This window comes from Mauremys reevesii, linkage group 3, assembly GCF_016161935.1.
Source record: "Mauremys reevesii isolate NIE-2019 linkage group 3, ASM1616193v1, whole genome shotgun sequence".
Taxonomy (NCBI): domain Eukaryota; kingdom Metazoa; phylum Chordata; order Testudines; family Geoemydidae; genus Mauremys; species Mauremys reevesii.
This window is the reverse complement of record NC_052625.1, coordinates 199,043,328-199,060,322: the sequence shown is the minus strand read 5'-3', so window position 1 is coordinate 199,060,322 and position 16,995 is coordinate 199,043,328. Positions and strand designations below refer to the sequence as shown.

General features: G+C 48.4%; 2 long non-coding RNA genes across 4 annotated transcripts; both read left to right on the top strand.

Moving 5' to 3' along the window:
• Positions 1-17: 17 nt before the first annotated feature.
• On the top strand, positions 18-15,688 carry LOC120401845. 3 transcript variants are annotated; one of them, XR_005596778.1, is made up of 4 exons: positions 18-59; positions 198-299; positions 14,510-14,597; positions 15,452-15,688. It is a non-coding gene; the product is annotated as an uncharacterized LOC120401845 (long non-coding RNA). The 3 variants fall into 3 exon arrangements; XR_005596776.1 differs by having other exon boundaries at positions 198-310; XR_005596777.1 differs by lacking the exons at positions 18-59; positions 198-299 and adding exons at positions 13,140-13,268; positions 13,826-13,927.
• Positions 310-2,249, top strand: LOC120401846. Its single transcript, XR_005596779.1, has 3 exons — positions 310-438; positions 842-922; positions 1,765-2,249. It is a non-coding gene; the product is annotated as an uncharacterized LOC120401846 (long non-coding RNA).
• Positions 15,689-16,995: the final 1,307 nt, after the last annotated feature.

The window sequence follows — 16,995 nt, the reverse complement described above, 5'->3', positions numbered from 1 at the left end:
GTGGGCATTGCTGTGGGCACAGCCACGGTGTGAGAGCAGTGCTGTACTGTAGGCTCCAGGTAATTCAATGGCTCTATGTCCTCTCCCCCTAATGCCATGAGCTTTGCTAGGAAAACCCTGTCTGAACTCAAGGGCTCTTTGTCTTTATCTCTTAAGGAACCCAGTATCAGCAGCTCTCTCGTTTCTCTTCTCTGCAGTTTTTGGGGGTAGCAGCTGACCCTTAGCCACAGCAGCTGGGGGTGGATCTGTTGTTGCCAACTGAGCCTTTGGTTTGAAGCAAGTCTGAGGGGTGTTGAGCTGTAAGTACCAGGTAACTCAAGCTCAATTCATTTCATTCATTTGTATCTGCTTCCCCTATTAGTGTGATTTGAGAGCACCCACAGATGTGCCAAGGACACCTGATCCCAGGAGCTTACAACCAAGATGGAGACAAAACAGGTGATACAATGAATATGGGCACATGGATTCCTGGGTGGTGCTGTGGGTGGGAGATGGGGGAGTATTTGGTCTTTATATGAAAGTGGGAAACATGCAGATATTAGATCATGACAATTATTGACTGTTGTGGGAATCAAGGAGGAAACACGAGAGATTTAAATGAGAAGTAGATTATTAGTTGTATTACCATAGCACCATTATGGCTCATGGGACCCTTCAGAGATTTCCTAACATCCTCCTCCTTACGGGGCAAACTGTGTCAATTTAAGATCTGTGTTCATCTTTCAAAGAACCTCAGCTTCATTTTCTACGCATTCATCATCTATCTGTCTCTGACTGTTTATACTGTACCTGTGGATATGTACCCAAGAGTCAGTTTTGTCTTTCTGTCTCCTCTCTCCAGTTTCCCTGTGATTCCAGCTGACCTCAAATGATGAGGATTCTCTGCTTGCTGGTCTCTCAGGCCTCTCCCTGTCCACTTCAGGTAGAATGTAAATGTTGGAGCTGTGCCAAACTTGGTTGTGTTGGTTCCCAAATGGTTCTACTGACGGGTTAGGGTGGAGGGGGAAAGCGGATTAGCTTTGCAGGAGGGTGGTTCCCCTGATTTTCACTTTGAATTTCTGGTTTCAATTGAGAATGAAAGTGAATCATATTGAAAACTCAGGGAGTGAAATCCTGGCCCCATTGACGTCAATTACAAAGTCCCTTTGACGTCAGTGGAGCCAGGATTCACCCTCAGGGCTCACTGTCGGTTTGAGTGATAATCACTCAGTGTCGCATGATTTCAACCCAGAGCCACAATTTCCTTCCAAAAGTTTTGGAGAGGGAGGCAGGGAGGGAACTCACTTGAAAATCAATCCCTGGCTGACCCAGAACCAGAACCAGGTCTGTCCAGGTGCAAAGTCTGGATTAGGGTCTGAGCTTCCCCAACGTTTAGGTAAAATATTTAAGCATATGAGCAATCCTGTTCAGTTCAGGGCCCAAGGTCTCCTGACTCCTACTCTGGAGCCCTATCTACTGGGTGAATCTTGCCTGTGGAGGTTTCAGTCTCCTCTATTCTGATGCTTATTTGGGATCTGAACAGTCAGTGTGATGTTGTTTTTCTGACTTGTGCTCATCTCCAAAGCCTCTTGAAGTCAATGGGAAGAGTTCAATGGGCATTGGATTGGGCTGTTAGACTTCTCTCCTGTGCGTTTCTCTAGCATACGTCTGATTAAGACTTTCCCTGCCATCAATGGGCCATTTCCTCTTGTCCTTTGACCTGATGTCACAGTTGATATCGGCCTGCATTTGCAACTGCAAACACAACTCTTTTTCTTTGCATAGCAAATGGCCAGCGTATGACTCGAGATCTCAGCTACTGCCTAGAGAGAGGCGGGACATGCCGATACAATGACTGCTATGATGGTGAAGTGCAGATCGGCACCTGCTATCATCATACCATGTTATGCTGCCGGGATTAGGAGGTGATGCTAAAGAGATGTACAACAGCCACCGAAACCTCCCCTCTTCTTCTTTTTTAATTAAAAATCAACTCTTGTTAAGTTACATTTCCTTAATAATAATAATAATTTAAGAAATGCATTCACACCATGAGCACCTAGCTGGACCTGTGACAGTCATGTGCTGAATGTTGCTTACATATTGTATATGTAAAACAATAAATCCTGATTGGCTGCCAATGAGAGTCGGCAAAGAGGAATTATCTTTTGACACAGATGACATCATTGGCTGACCTTGCTCCGGAATTTAGTCTTGTTTTCCTCTGAGGAAGCAGACTATAGAAAATTCCGGCTTATCACATGACTCTTTTCAGCCAATCACAAGAGGGAGTTTTGTTTCTGTATACAACAACAATTACTGAATGCGCTGGATCAGAGGTTCTCAAACTTTTTTTCCGCAGACCACTTGAAAATTGCTGAGGGTCTTCACGGACCACTTAATGATCTTTCCAAATGATGTTTGTACCCTTAGCTAACTATTGTAAAGCCCTTTGGATAAAAGTGCTATATATAAAAACACCTTAATAATAAACTTTTTTTGTTCTACAAATAAAAGCACATAACTCAGATTTTAATATCAGTAGTCTTACCTTTCAAAAGCAATGGATGTGCCCTCTCTCCCACGCCATGGCAGCCCCTGAGCTGAGGCTGGGAAGGAGGGCCGTCTCTCCCCGGCAGCTGCAGCCCTGGAGCTGGTGAAAGTCACCTCTTTCTCTGGCCGCTGCAGCCTTGCATGTCCCAAATTCCCCCCACCCCGTCTTCTCACCCCACTGCCACCTCCCACCTACCCTCTATTCTCCCCAAGGCCACCACCTCACCTTACATGTGCATCTTAGGGTCCAGGCACCTAATTAGTGGGTGGCCCTTCATTCTTTTGTGTGTGGCCACCAAGGCGCACACCTTAGAGGGAACTATCCGCGGACCACCTGAATGGAGATTGCGGACCACTGATGGTACATGGACCACAGTTTGAGAACCTCTGCGCTGGATTTATCTGTTGCCAGCACAACCACAGTTTCAGAGCATGATTGAAAGGTGCTTGTAGAGGGGTTTGGCCGGGGTTCGCCCCTCTCCGGGCGGCGGGGAACTACACCGCCTCGCTACTTCCTTTCAGTTGTGATGGGGAATTAGCCTGGCCGCGGGAGTCTCTCGCCGTGGCAGCAATAGAGGCAAAACACAAACAGTTATTCATGACTGGTCGATGGGCAGTAGTGAGTCAAGGGCTCAGGTCGTCAGACAGGAGCTGGGCAACTGTTATATAATGAGCAGGCCCTGGCCCTGGGTCAGGGCACCACAACAGAGTGTCAATGGCTCAGGCCCTCAGGCAGTGGCTGAGCAAAGGCAGGTAAACAGCAAGTCCAGACTCCTGGCTCCGAAGGGCCTGGGAGGGCGGAGACAGCCACCCGCACGTTGGGTGGTGGGGGGACGCAGGGCCACCCACTCCACTGCGTCCCAGCCCGAGGCCCTAACAGCAGCAGAAAACCCGCTGCTGTGTCAGTGGGGATCCTGGCTGCAACACGCTACATGGGCTCTGGCAGGGCTGCATCCAGACTAGAGTCTGCTGCCTCCGGGCTACTTCCGGACTCCCCCTCTAGCGGTACCTGGGTCTGGGTGGTGTCCTCCGGGGGCTCCTCAAGGTACCTGGCGAGAGGTAGCCTTGACAGATCCTCTGGGTAACTTGTGAGGGGCAGGCTTGACAGCTCCTCTGGGCTCTTGTCAGTGTCAGGCGTCAGCAGGTCAGGCCAGTCTCCAGGTCTGTCTCCAATTGCCGGGGTCTCCCAACCAGGAGCAGGCGTCTGGCCTCTCTGGCGGCTGTCCCTCTAGTGAGCTCTGAGGTTGGGCTTTTATACTTCCTGTCCTGCGCCTTGACCTCTGGGGGGCAGGCGCAGGATTCACTGGCTCCACCCACTTTGGTGTGCGGCGAGGCTCCTCCGTCTCTGGGGCAGTGGGGAACCACACCGCCTTGCTATAGTGCTACTCAGCTCAATGGAGTGCCATATTCACTTACTCTAGTAGGGAGAAAAGAATTACTTCAGGGAACATGTCATTGTTACCTGTTACCAGCTATTTATTGAAGAGAATACGAGTAAATTGTGCCATCAAAAATGTTAATTGGGCCTCCAGAATATTAGTAAATATTAGTTGCTGTAACTCCCTTGCACTTATATCTTGTCTCTACTGGGCACCTCTTCTTCATCCTCTAAAGAACCTTAATATTGGTCTGTCCACATCTGTTCCTTCCAGTTACTCTGAGATATTCCACTCTTTTCCTCCAGTTTTTACAATGTGGTGCAGGTTGATGGATTTAGGACTGCCAGTGTATACAAGCTGCCAAGTGTGCATTGGGACCAGCAGGTCCTCTCAACACTTGGTCATCCAGCAATCTTCATTGGAGTTTTCAACAGTCATTCTGAGTGGAGGTACGCTGATTTGGATAGTGACAGTGAGGTGTTGATGGACTGGGCGATTAAGAATGACTTCATGTTGATCCACAATGCAAAACATGGCACATTTCTCTCAGCCAGACAATCGAAAGATTACTCCCCTGATCTTTGTTGTGTCAGTTCACTAGACGGCCATCCAACAAGGACTAGGAAAGTAATCTTTCAACTCTCTGGCTGAGAGAAATGCCCCACGTTCGGTGGTCAAAATAGTAGAGCTCTTCCTCCAAAATAGGCAGTTCAGAGTACACATGGGCGACTGTTGCAATTCCCTGAAGTGCCAGGTTAACAGTCTTCCTCAAGGTTCATTTCTTTCATCAATACTGCTCAATATGTACATCAATGACTTGCCAGCTACACTCTTGCGCAAATGTATCTATGCCAACAACATCTGCTGCAGCTGTTGAGCTCAGTTCTCAGAAATTGACAAAGTCCTAAATGATGATGTGAAGTTTATGGCAAACTACTGGACTCAATGGCACCTGCAGCCAAGCTTTTCCGAGACAGTTTCTAGCATATTTCATTTGCATAATGCAAGCGCAAGCCATGAGTTAAATATCTTCTTAAATGGCCAATGCCTGCAGCACGACCCAAACCCAGTTTAATTCAGCGCAGCATTGGATAGGTCATTGATGTACCGCAACCACTTGAAGAAGACAGGAGCCAAAGTCAGCACTCAGAACAACTTGCTCAGAAAACTGGCTGGCTCAACCTTGGGTGCGAGTGCACGGACACTTAGAATATCAGCCCTGGCCGTTGCTCTCCTCTGGGTTGTCCTGGCTGCTCCAGGTAGGATGTAAATATGATGATACTCATGGATGGGTTAGCTGCAGCAATGCAATATGGTAACTTATGGATTTAAAACCATGCTGCTGCCTGAGCGGAACAGGGAATTCTGAGAGCTTGGAGGCAGTCATGGAGCCATATGTGTTGTAAGTGGTAGAACCACTAGAGGGGGACAAAGAGCCAAACTGGGGCAGTGAGGGTTAGACAAATGTTAGAGCCACCAGCAGTTTCAATTCATATGGGTTTCACGGAAAAACTCACTATCATTATTTGTGTGTGTCACTCGCAGTCTCTGAGTGTCCTTTAGAGTTTCGTGTTTGACAGACGCAAGCTGATAGCCTTGCTGCATGTGCAGTCATTCAAGTGCACTTGTGGCCAGCTTAACCTCGGAAATGGCCTTTGTCAAGCAATGCCTGTTTCTATGGGATCAGAGACTGCTCACAGGTTATGAAACGTTGTGGAATACCATTGCTACCAGGATGTATCCACTCACCTATACAACTTATGACATCTAGGCAATACTACTAGGCAATGTGATATGGCCGTTAAGAAAGCTAATGTGATCTTGGGATGCATCAGGCGAAGTATTTCCAGTAAAGATAAGGAGGTGTTAGTACCATTATACAAGGCACTGGTGAGACCTCATCTGGAATACTGTGTGCAGTTCTGGTCTCCCATGTTTAAGAAGGATGAATTCAAACTGGAACAGGTACAGAGACGGGCTACTAGGATGATCCGAGGAATGGAAAACCTGTCTTATGAAAGAAGACTCAAAGAGCTTGGCATGTTTAGTCTAGCCAAAAGAAGGCTGAGAGGAGATTGCTCTTTATAAATATATCAGAGGCATAAATATCAGGGAGGGAGAGGAATTATTTAAGCTCAGTACCAATGTGGACACAAGAACAAACGGATCTAAACTGGACACTAGGAAGTTTAGACTTGAAATTAGACGAAGGTTTCTAACCATTAGTGCAGTGAAGTTCTGGAACAGGCTTCCAAGGGGAGTAGTGGGGACAAAAGACATATCTGGCTTCAAGACTAAGCTTGATAAGTTTATGGAGGGGATGGTATGATGGGATAGCCTAGTTTTGGCAATTAATTGATCTTTGATTATTAGCAGGTAAATATGCCCAATGGTCTTTGATGGGATGTTAGATGGGGTGGGATCTGAGTCACTACAGATAATTCTTTCCTGGGTGCAGGCTGGTGAGTCTTGCCCACATGCTCAGGGTTTAATTGATCGCCATATTTGGGGTTGGGAAGGAATTTTCCTCCAGGGCAGATTGGCAGAGGCTCTGGAGGTTTTTCACCTTCCTCTGCAGCATGGGGCACAGGTCACTTGCTGGAGGATTCTCTGCAGCTTGAGGTCTTCAAACCACGATTTGAGGACTTCAGTAATTCAGACATAGGTTAAGAGTTTGTTACAGGAGTGGGTGGGTGAGATTCTGTGGCCTGCGTTGTGCAGGAGGTCAGACTAGATGATCATAATGGTCCCTTCTGATGTTAAAGTCTATGAGTCTATGAGACACAGCCCAGCGAGAGCAGATCCTGTGCTGGGAGCAGAGCTGCAGCCACGGAGCCAGATGTGGTGAGAAACTGGGGCCAGCCAAGGCAGGACCTTGGCAAAGGGCCCAGTGCAGAAAGACACCCCCAGCCATGGGTCCTTGCAGGCCAGGCTGGGAGGGGGATCTTAACCCGACGGGGGCTGATGCTGGGAAGAAGGGTCCCACCACTCAAAGCCCGGAGGTGTGTGGCCACCACCATTGCAAGTGTCCGACCTGCAGCATCCCTGCAGCACAGCCAGGGCCTGAGAAGGAGGCCTGGGACCTACAAGAAACAGACTGTGAACTGCCCTGACGTTCCAGAGACACTGTTTGTGATGTTCCCTGCCACAGAGCAGGGTGATGTGTTTTCCTTTAAACTTTCCCATTTTTCCTTATTATTTTTTTAAATTAATTGTTAATTAAACAACTTGTATTTGCTTTAAATTGTATGTAATGATCAGTGGGTCAGGAAAGCACCCAGTGCAGAGAGGGTACCCCAGAATGGGGACACCCTAGCCCCTGTCCCAGGTGACCACAGTAGGGTTGGGGGTTGAGCCCCCCAGGAATCCTGGGCCCAGCCTTGTTGGGGTTACAAGGACTCTTCCAGACAGGAGAGTGAAAGGGGAGTCCTCGAGGGCAGGGAGGCCTCTGGGTAAAGGAAGTGGGAGCGAGGGCTCAGATCCTTCCGCCAGCCCATTTCACCAGGGTGGTGCAGAAGCCAGGAAAGTTCCCCACAATAGTGGGACCATTCCCCCGCTTACATTAAGGAGAAAAGGCCCAGAACTCACAGTGCTGCTGGGACCGTTCTCTGATAGCCCTGAGACTCTGATGAGCATTCATGAAAGCCCCTGGGTACCTAGCTGAATGCTCAGGGCACAACAATTCCTTATTTACAGCTCCAGCAGCAGGGCCAGTGCAAGGATATTTTGTGCCCTAGGCTAAACATCCACCTTGCGCCCTCCACTCCGTTCCCCCCAGAGCATCGCTTATTATAAACTTTCAAAAATGAATACTGCATAATATGGCATTGTTCATTAGAATTCATACACGTTCGGCTTGAAAATTTATTAATTTAATTATTTAGTCTACATATTTAACGAAAATAAATAAATAACCTGACAGTGCTGACATTGTTATTTTTTTCACTTTGCACAACCTAGCATGGATATTAAAATAACTACTCCATCATACAACAACTGGCAATATCAGTATGACAAATTTCAACAACCTACACACGAATATATGCCCATGATAAACATACACACTCAAATACTTAACATACTGACACAAAGTATTAGCGAAATGATGCAGCAGCAATTGCCAGAGTCTTAGATCTGAAACAACTCAACAAAAATAGTTAGGCCTGGTCTACACTAGGGGGGATGTCGATGAAAATGTAACCCTTCTGCCAGGCCGAAACAATAGCAGCAAGGGCCGGGTTCAATACATATGGGTCCCTTCCCTACAATGTAATGCAAAACCAGCTCGAGCCCCCACCCAGTGACCTGGGAAAACCTTACACACACCCCTGGGCGCCTCAAGGAGGCAATACTTCCCCTCTTGCAAGCACAGAGTCTTGGTGTAGCAGAAAAGATTTAATTACATGAGGTAAACAACAAGCATTAAATTGGGAAAATACCTCAGCTAGAGTTCATAGATCAAACCGTGAGCAAAGACCCACCCAAGGAAATTGGGCCATGTCCTTCTCTCTGGTCTCTTGAGTCCAGCAACCCCCCAAATCACCCACAGTCCCAAAAGTCCCACAATCCAAAAGTCTCTGTCCCGGGTCAGGCAGCCCCAGAGTTCGAGAGTCTACCTGCAGAGGTCCCCCTCCCCAGCCTCGGTAGCAAGGGGCACCTTACGTGGTTTGGGGCCAACTGCCCTGCCTCTTCACGGGGTTCTGCTTCCACTAGTCGTCCCCGCAACTGCTCAGCTCCGCTCGCTCCGTGGGCTGCTCCACCCGTCCCACAGCTGCTCCGCTCTGCCAGCTGCTCTAGTCCACTAGCTGTCCTGTGAGCCGCTCCAGCCGTCCTCGGAAACTGCTCGCTCCACTCTGCCAGCTGCTCTGCTCCACAGTATAGCTTCAGGCTCCCCCACTGGTTAGCACAGTACTCAGTGCTCTTAGCTAAGCGATTCCAGTGATTTCAACTCTTAGTGATTTCAAACTCTTAGTGATTTCAGCTCACAGTAGGGGAGCCCAGTGCCAGTGCACTACTGGTCCAAAGTGAGTTCAGCTCAGTAACCTGTATCTAGATTCTTAAGGGAATCAAAATTAACTCTGACATTCCACAGTGGAGAGAGGCATAGGCAAAACTGGGGCCTCTGGCTCACACAAGGAGCCTGCACCACCAAGTACAGATACCTGTCCCCAGCCTCTCTCAATTCACTGGGTTTTGGAACCCATATCCCTTGTCTAGCAAGTACTATTTAATGTAGGTTGAGTCATTTCTGTCATAAAGCAGTCTCATAGTTCCTCATTCACATAATTAAGGTAACAGCACTTTTTTTTCCTTCCTGCCCCAATAACAAAGAAATTGGGGATTCCACAGTGTGAAAATAACCATCCCATGCTGCCGTGTGTTATGCTAAGTGGAGTGGGTTTACCAATGCAAATGCACATTCCTAAAATTCCTTTGCCCACTCCTCATAATGTACCACCAGATGTCAGGGTAGAGCTCATCCTGACTCTGCTTACATAAGATACGCAACTTGAGCTACGGGAATACCGTAGCTGAAGTCGACATATCTTATGTCGACTTATCTCCCGTCCTCACGGTGCGGGATCGACGGCCGCGGCTCCCCCCTCGACTCCGCTACCGCCGCTCGCTCTGGTGGAGTTCCAGAGTTGACAAAGAGCATGTTCGGGGATCGATATATCGCGTCTAGATGAGACCTGATATATCAATCCCCGATAAATCGATTTTTACCCGTCGATCCTCAGGTAGTCTGGACGTACCCTTAGTCTCAGTTGACAACCTCCGAAAACTAGTAAACTTAGCATTATAAACAGCCTGTCAGAATGGGTAATGGCTGCGCGGGACGAGAAAAATGACATCATTGCCACTTTGTACTGTAGCGAAGCAGCACGCTTGTGCCTGCCATGCAGAGCTAGCATAGGCTATAGCTGTAATGTACGAGAGAAGAATGACAAGTTAAAATGCAAGTTCAACGACCTTTCTCTTTTCTTTATTCATTCGTTTTCCAGCAATAGTGTAAAAAACATGTTGGGGCACTGCTTTTTGGCGCACCCCAAATCTTGGCACCCTAGTTTGCCTAGTGGTTACACGGGCCCTGTCCAGCGGGCATGGAAATATTTCCCTGCCTTTGTGCATGCAGGTTGCAGAGGAGGAGTGGATTTCCTGCTAGCAGATTTTGCGGGTGGGTCAGACGCTTCCAGGGCCAACCCCATGTACCTTCCATGGGAGCCGGGTTCCGATCAAACTAGAACCCCGGTGTTCCACTCTAACCTTCTCATGGTGCAAACCAGGTACCCCAATGGGTAGCAAATAGAAGGGGGGGCTGCCTAGACTTCAGGTGTCTGGCAGTCTGGGTACTTAACAGGGTGCAAATGCAGGTATTGGTTTGGGACAGCAAATTCCAGTCCCTGCCCCCAATCGCAGCAGGTACCTTGTTCCACTCCCTGCTGGTGCCCCCCCTTCTCCGCAGGGACCCCAAGTTTCCCTCGGCTGGGGAGTCTCCCCTCTCTCTTACCCGCAGAGCGCAGGAGCGGGTGCCACCAGGAGTCGTGCCAAGTTGCTGAACCTTTTGGCCTGGCTGCATGGAGGGGCGGCTGGGCCAAATATCAGTGGCGTTGTGACCACACAGCCAGAGCGATGTGACTGACCACTCTAGTAGCAGCTGTACTGATTTACTATGGGACCACTGCTATAGGCCCTGCCCCTAACTCTGTGACCAATGGAACTCAGAGCAACTACCAAAACTTTGAGGGGGGGTGTGTGTTTGCTCCCACCCCCTATACGGTGCCACTTTTACTTATGCCAAAACACTGACAAAATGGACAAGAATTTGTTCATAACCTTGGCCTAACCTGACCTGGGCATTGGAGAAAGGAGAGGATGATGATGATTATTTCTGCATGCACAGATACAGCTTCTGCAGCAGAGGAAGGACAGATGCAGGGCAGCATAAACTATTCCCCACCCCTTCCCCACCCCAACCTTCCCAGGGGTGTGGCCACCCAAAAGCAAGAAATCTGGATGATCATTGAAATAAGTATAAACTGAGTCAGGATGAGCTCTACCCTGACATCTGGTGGTGAATTATGGCGAGTGTGGAAAAGAATTTCAGGGGCTGATTTTGTTTGCATAGGCACACCCACCCTGCCTAGCATAGCTCACAACAGCCTAAAATGGTCACTTTGACAGCTGTGGGATCCCCAATTTCTCTGTTATTGGGGCAGGAGGAATAAAGTGTTGTTACCCTGATTATGTGAATGAGGGACTATGAACTGGTTTTATGACAGAGGTTAGCACTTGCTAGACAAGGGACATGGGTTCCAAAACCCAGTTAATTGAGAGAGGCTTGGGACTGGTATGTGTACCTAATGGTATGGGCCTCTTTTGAGGGCCTGGAACACCAGTTGCACCTCCTCTTCTCTCCACTGTTGAATAGCAGAGCTAATTTTGATTCTGTTAGAAATCTAGCTAGAAGCTACTGAGCTGAATTCACTTTGGGACAATGGTGCACCAGCACTGAGGCTCCCCTACTACAAGCTGAAATCACTCAAAGAGCTAAGCTTACTGAGCTGAGTGCTGTGGTAACTAGTGGGGGAGCCTGAAGACATATTGCTAAGCAGCTGCCAGAGCAGAGCAGTTGGCTGGATGGTTGGACTGGCCCACGGAACAGCAAGCGAGCGGAGCAGTTTGCAGGGACGGCTGGAGCGGCTCACGGGTCGGCTGGAGGAACGGCACTGTTGCGTCTCGGTGCCTCTCAGGCGGGCACGGACAGAGCCCAACAATCAATGTGATTGGTAGCAAAGTCATTTATTTCTCTCCAGCATGCTCTTATATACAATTATGGCAGGTAATCAAGCAATTGCTAATTGGTTAATAAGATACACACAGGCACAGCTATAACTTCATTGGATAATTGTCATCCTGTACAACCTTCTGATTTATTATCCTGTTTACTGCCTACTGGCAGATGAGAACCAGCCCAAGGCCAGCATCTCACTACACAGCTCACAGCCTAATTAGCCCGTCCTTGAAGCCTAAACACTTCAGCTTCTCACATACCCATCTGCCAAGTTCCCACACGGCACAGCTGGTGGAGTGGAGCTGTTCGTGGTGAAGGCTGCAGCAGAACTCCACGGAGAGGCGGGGCAGTCGGCCTTGGACCACGTAAGGTGCCCCTTAACACCCTGTGTGCCCCCCCTCCATTTCCACCCAGGCTGGGGGGGTAAAACTCTGCAGATAAACTTTTGAACTCTGAGGCGGCACTGACCAGGGACAGAGACTTTTGGGTTGTTGGACTTTGGGGTGATTGGACTTAAGACCCTAAGGGGAAAAGGACACTGTCAAAACTTACTTGGGGGTGAGTCTTTTGCTCATGGTTTATGTTATGAATCCTGTTTGTGGTGTTTCCCCAATATGATGCCACATTGTTTCCCTCCTTTATTAAAAGGATTTTGCTACACTCAGACTCCGTGCTTGCGAGAGGGGAAGTATTGCCTCCTAGAGGCGCCCAAGGGGTGGTATGTAATTGTCCCAGGTCACTGGGTGGGGGCTCGAGCCGGTTTTGCATTGTGTTATTGAAATGGAACCCCTGGATACTGAACCCGGCCCTTGTTGCTGCCAACTCAGAGGGGCAGAAGGGTTATATAAACATAAGGATTGTTGCTGTACAATGTGTTGGGTATTTAAATGGGAATGTCTGGAGATCACTAAATCCTGGCATGAATTCCTTAAGCAACACTATTTTTTCTTTAAAACTAATCTAAAAGCGACTTGCAATTAGAGGTGATGGTAATTAAGGGAGAGTAATTAATCAGTGGAACAATTTCCCAAGGGTTATGATGAATCAATTCTCCATCACTGGCAATTTTTAAATCAAGACTGGATTTTTTAAGAAGATATTTGCTAGTTCAAACAGGAGTTATTTCAGGGAAGTTCTCTGGCTTGTGTTATACAGGGAGTCAGACTCGATGATCACACTAGTCCTCCCTGGCCTTGGAATCTATGAATCTACAGCTCCAGGGGAAAAAAATTATTTCTCATAACCCACTCAGGGAGCAGAAATGAGTATGTGCCTCTATGAAGCTAATGAGTGATGAATAGCACTGAATTCCATTGCAGCCAGTCAGGATGGAGATATTTACATATACAGTCTGATTGGCTAATACTGCTCCAGAATGTAGTGGGGTGTAGTGCAGACAAACAATGAGAAAAAAATTCTAGACTCTTTTCAGCCAATCACAAGACAGGATTTTATTCTTCTCTGTAACAATAAGGTTCCAAACAAGTGTTTGGCAGAGGCACTGTGGGCACTGCTGTGGGCACAGCCACGGTGTTAGAGCAGTGCTGTATGGTAGGCTCCAGGTAATTCAATAGATCTATGTCCTCTCCCCAGGGGTGAAAGTAATTTACAGGACTTACGGGTACTGCTGGAGTCCTGAGGGGGGCGTGGCCTCAACCGGAAGAGGCGGTGCCTCTCAAGATTTAAAGGCCCTGGGGCACTGGCTGTGGCTGGGAGCCCCAGGGCCTTTAAATCAACCCAGGGCTCCCAGCTGCAGAGGTGGCTGGGAGCCCCCGGGGCTCAGGGGAAAATTAAAGAGTCCGGGGCTCCTGCCACCGCGGAGCTCCAGACTCTTTAAATCCCCACTGCAGCTCCAGCTGCCGGGGCCACGGGCGGGATTTAAAGGGCTCTGGGTTGACCGCAGCCAGCAGCCCAGAGCCCAGCAGCGCCAGCCCAGAGCCCTTTAAATCCGGCCCCAGCCCGGCCGCCGGAGCCGCGAGCAGAGGGTTTAAAGAGATCTGGGCTGACCCCCTAATGCCATGAGCTTTGCTAGGAAAACCCTGTCTGAACTCAAGGGCTCTTTGTCTTTATCTTTTAAGGAACCCAGTATCAGTAGCTCTCTCGTTTCTCTTCTCTGCAGTTTTTGGGGGTAGCAGCTGACCCTTAGCCACAGCAGCTGGGAGTGGATCTGTTGTTGCCAGCTGAGCCTTTGGTTTGAAGCAAGTCTGAGGAGTGTTGAGCTGTAAATACCAGGTAACTCAAGCTCAATTCATTTCATTCATTTGTATCTGCTTCCCCTATTAGTGTGATTTGAGAGCACCCACAGATGTGCTAAGGACACCTGATCCCAGGAGTTTAAACCAAGCTGGGGACAGGACAGGTGATGCAACGAATTTGGGCACGTGAATGCCTGCATGGTGCTGTGGGTGGGAGATGGGGGAGAGGTTGGCCTTTATATGAAAGTGGGAAACATGCAGATATTAGACCATGACAACTGTTGCCTGTTGTGGTCATCAAGGCAGAAACAAGAGAGATTTAAATGAGAAAATTCTTTTTATTATTATTTGTATTACTATAGCATGTAGGAGACCAAGTCATGCACCAGGATCCATTATGGTTCATGGGACCATTAGCATCTTGCTCTTTAATAGGAAAATTGTGTCAATTTGGAGATCTGTGATCATCTTTCAAGGAACCTCAGTTTCATTTTTTATCCATTCATCACCTATCTGTCTCTGTATCTCTCTTTCTGTCGGGCTGTTTATACTGCACCTGTGGATATGTACCTGAGAGTCAGTTTTGACTTTCTGTCTCCTCTCTCCAGTTTCCCTGTGATTCCAGCTGACCACAAACCATGAGGATTCTCTACCTCCTGCTTGTTGTTCTCTCAGGGATCTCCCTGTTTACCTCAGGTAAGATGTAAATATTGGAGCCGTGCCAAACTTGGTGGTGTCAGTTCCCAAATGATTCAAATGGGGGGAGGGGGTTAGGGTGGAGAGGGAAAGAGGGTTAGCTTTGCAGGAGATCAGTCCCCCTGATTTTCACTTTGAATTTCTGGTTCCAACAGAGGATTAAAGTGAATCACAGTCAAAACGTAGGGGTTGAAATCCTGGCCCCATTCAAGTACATTACAAATTTCCCATTGACTTCAATGGAGGCAGGATTCACTCTCAGCGCTCACACTGGGTTTGAGTGATAATCACTCAGTGTTGCATGGTTTGAACCAAGCGCCTCAATTGCCTCCCAAAAGCTTTGGGGAAGAAGCCATGGAGGGCACTCACTTGGAAATTAATCCCTGGTTTACCCAGAACTACAGATGGGTCTGTCCAGGTGCAAAGTCTCTATTCGGGTCTCAACTTCCCCAAAATTTCAGGAAAATATTTAGGCATATGAGCAATCCTGTTAAGTTCAGGATCCAAGGTCTCCTGACTTGTACTCTAGAGCCCTATCTACTGGGCGAATCTTACCTCTTGTTTCAGTCTCCTCCTTTATTCTGATGCTTATTTGGGATCTGAACAGTCAGCGTGATGTTGTTTTTCTGACTTGTGGTCATCTCCAAAGCCTCTTGAAGTCAATGGGAAAAGTTCAGTGGGCATTGGATTGGGCTGTTAGACTTCTCTCTCTGTGTGTTTCTCTAGCATACGTCTGATTAAGACTTTCCCTGCCATCAATGGGGCATTTCCTCTTGTCCTTTGACCTGCCTGATGTTACAGTTGATATAGGCCTGCATTTGCAACTGCAAACACAACTCTTTTTCTTTGCATAGCAAATGGCCAGCGCATGACTCGAGATCTCAGCCACTGCCTAGAGAGAGGTGGGACATGCCGATACAATGACTGCGATGATGGTGAAGTGGAGATTGGCACCTGCTATCATCATACCATGTTATGCTGCCAGGATTAGGAGGCAATGCTGTCCCAGAGACATCCCATTTTGAGATGTACAACAGCCACCGAAACCTCCCCTCTTCTTCTTTTTTAAGTAAAAATAAACAGTTCTTTAATTATGTTTCCTTAATAAATAATAATAATAACAATAATTTAAAAAATGCATTCCCATTGGGAGCGCCCTGCTGGACCTGTGAAAACTGTGTGCTGAATGGTTGGTTACATATTGTATATGTAAAAGTATAAATCCTGATTGGTTGTAGGTGAGAGTAGGCAAACAGGATTTATCTTTTGACATAGATGACATCATTGGCTAACCTTACTTCACATTTAGTCTTGTTTTCCTCTGAGGAAGGAGACAACAGAAAATTCCGGCTCATCACATGACTCTTTTCAGCCAATCACAAGAGGAGATTTTGTTTCCATATACAATAACAGCTACTGAATGCGCTGGATGTATCTGTTGCGACCACAACCACAGTTTCAGAGCGAGGTTGAAGGGTGCTAGTTAGGTCAGTGGAGCTCCATATTCACCTACTCTAGTAGAGAGAAAATAATTACTTCTGAGAAAGTGTCATTGTTACCTATTACTAATCATTTATTGCAGAAAATATTAGTAAATTGTGCCACCATAAATGTTAACCGGGCCTCCAGAATATTAGTTTCTGTAACTCCCTTGCCCTCATATCAGGCTGAGCCCTGCAGAGGGAACGGGGAGTCTGAGAAGTGCTGCGATATCGGTCCTGCTCTGTCACTTACAGAGAAATGTCAGACTGACTTCGGGGCCAGCTTTGCAAATGCAACATGAATCACTGAGCTGGGGCCTTTGGAAACCATACATGCCCCTCATTAGGGGCCTGACACAGGCCCACTGCAATAAACGGGAGTCTTTCCAGTGACTTTGACGGACTCTGGAAGATGTCCAAGGAAAGGCCTTGTCTTGGTGAGGCATAAAGGTTGTGTCTGACTCAGGGCAGGTGCAAGGATGTTTCGTGCCCTAGGCGAAACTTCCACTTTGTGCCCTCCCCCGTTCCCAAGCCCCCGCCTTGAGGCGCCCCTGCTCCCCCCATGGCAGCTCCCCCCCTCTGCCTTGAAGCGCCCCCCTGTGGCAGCTCCCCACCCTCTGGCCTGAGGCACACCCTCCACTCCAGCTCACCCCTGCTCCGCCTCCTCCTCGAGCACACCATCGCTGCTTCACTTCTGCCGCCTCCCAGGCTTGTGGCGCCAATCAGCTTAGGCCCCACAAGCCTGGGAGGCAGGAGAAGTGAAGAGGCCACGGCATGCTCAGGGAGGAGGCGGGGCAGGAGTGAGCTGGGGCAGGGAGTTCCCCCGCGTGCTTCCCCCCCTCCCCTTACTTGCTGCAGGCGGCCCTCCCGAGCTCCCCTGCCCCAGCTCCCTCCTCCTAAATACCAGCAGCGACCGG